Source organism: Montipora capricornis, chromosome 2 (assembly GCF_036669925.1).
Source record: "Montipora capricornis isolate CH-2021 chromosome 2, ASM3666992v2, whole genome shotgun sequence".
Classification (NCBI taxonomy): Eukaryota; Metazoa; Cnidaria; class Anthozoa; order Scleractinia; family Acroporidae; genus Montipora; species Montipora capricornis.
Window position 1 is genome coordinate 24,575,492 of NC_090884.1, and position 2,500 is coordinate 24,577,991.

The window sequence follows — 2,500 nt, forward strand, 5'->3', positions numbered from 1 at the left end:
AACTTTGCCATGTTGCTTGGGTAAACTGTATTCCTTCTTGACGAGACTTGATCAAAACGATTTGCCTTTTTCCTTTTGCGAAGGGCATGATCTTAGAGAGCCTTTTGGTTTTGACGGTTACGCTTGTTGTTTGCCTGACTAACATCTGCAGATGGATTGTGGGCCAGTTTTTCCTTCCTGGGCTTAGCATCTTGCTTGTTTGGCTTCTTTTTCTGTTTTGATTCAGGCTGCTTTTCCATTGGAGTACAATTGATCTGGGGTGCATTGTGAGCCAGCTTTTTGTCTTTGGAATCTTTGCTAGGCTTAACATCTTGTTTGTCTCGCTTCTTTCCCTGTGTTGATTCCGGTGGCTTTTCGTTGGAGGCCCGATGATCTGGGCTGAACTCTCTTTGCTTGTCTTGTGTTTTCTCTTGCAACCAAAACGTGATGTCTGAAACGATACTGTCCTGTTAAATGACGAAGCCGGGCAACCACATATCTTCTTCTTCTTCTGGATCTTACATGGAATTCATACGTCATGTCTTTGCGAATCCTTCTTCCTAACACTTCTTCGACTTCATAAAATCCTTCTTCAAGTTCCTGCTCTTGAGAAGATATGTTGGCAACTTTTTCTTGAATATCCATGTTTTTGTCAAACGGAACATAGCCTGATTTCTTGAGCCACTTCTTTGATTTTTCATGCAACAAGTAGTGACCTGGACTTTCTGCAATGGGAAGCAGCTCAACTGGACCCAAAATTCTGCAGGGTGACCTCCAAGGCGTCAAAACTATTTCCTCTCCCACGTGATATTCATCGTCAGCATCACCACACATAACACGAGTATACAAGGCACATCTTAATTGCACCGGTGGATTGTCTCTTAGCTTAAAGCTCAATACCTCCCCCCATCTTTGATCGACTCAATTCGTTCCACACGTGATATTAAAAAGGAGTTGACCCCTTCCCTTAATTCTCTTCACAGCAACATTTGCAAAAACAACTATATCGTGCTCTGGATTTAGGGGTTCTTTACCAGGTAAAACTTGGCAGCCCAGTGTCGTTTCTGATGGTATCTTGCGATGTACTCTCTTGGCAATAAAATTTTAATTGCTTGACTTATATGGATGCTTGTCATTTTTCCCCTCTCCATCTTCGAAATCATCCATTTTTCTCCTTTGGAATTCTCTTCTAGTTCTTGCTCCAGGTCTTCCTGCTCTTGGTCAAGTGGAGCATCGTTTGAAGTTCTATCACAGTCCTCTTCGTCTTGATCATTCAACAGTTCAAGTGTAATGTCTTCAACGAGAGATCCTGCAGTTACATCCAAATCAAGTTTGTTGTCATTTCCTGGAAGTTCTCCATCACTCATCTGCAAGCCACTCGGATGGTTAAATTTGTACGGAGAGTCCCAACGGTCATGTTCCTTGAGGAGGTCAACACAGCATTGAGGCTGTGTGATGGTGAGCAATTTCGTTCCCACAACCCACGTGTCTTTTGGTCAGTGCCAAACAAGTTTCTCTGACTCAACTCAACTGTCTTCACAATCAGCCTAATTTTCAGGGAATATTCTTTTTTTGGCAAACACAGACATCATGAAATACATTAAAAAGGATCACACAATCGTTGTTGTGACTGCAGGCGCTCCATGATATCAAAAATTGAGACTTGTACATGCCTGCCCTGAAGTTGAAGCAAGTGTTCGTTTCTGAAAGCATGTTACCAGCATTTCTTTTAAAGCCAAAAATAACTGTCTTTCTCTTGTTGCTTCTTTTATCGAATGCAAGCTCAGTTAAACTGCCTGAAGAATCCAGAAAGCTTTCCTTACAGAGTTCATGGTGCCTCCTTTGCTTCACTTCAGCGTGATCACCATAAAATTCCTGATATCATTATCTGGGATCCTCTTACTCAACTTCAAACTTACTTGGAGTGTCCCAGTTGTGAAGACGCACACGACGCAGGAATTTTGGAACTGCAATTATGGCTTGACGTGTGACTGATTTCATTATGTAATGTGACACATTCTTGCGGGACTTACATTTGCCGATATTGAATGCATTCTTGGACAGATGTATTTTGACACACTTGCTTTCGACCAAGCAAAAAGTTTTTCTCTTACCTATGCTCGGCAAGATGCCTTCATTAACACAAACACCAAAACAAATCAATGCCAGATTCAGCATCCAGTAAGGAGAGTGATTACAAACTGTTTTCTTTGCTGTTATTTTGAACTAGAACAGTTCAAGGAGTCGAAGTTGTGTTTTTGTTATTGCAGAATGATTTGATGAAAACGTTTCGTAGTTTCAGAGGCAATAATTAAGGCTAAATCTTGACTTGAGAGTGTTTTATTTACAAATTGAGAGTCAATTTGCAAAAGAATTTTACCCCTCCCCCAAGTTTAAATTTGCATTGTCAGTGTTTTCATTCCTTTAAATGACGAAATAAAAAATTCGGTAAATCTTAAAGAATTTACTTCCAAACTGAAATCCACGTTCTTGGATTAGAGTGCTAACGCTTGCTCTTGCT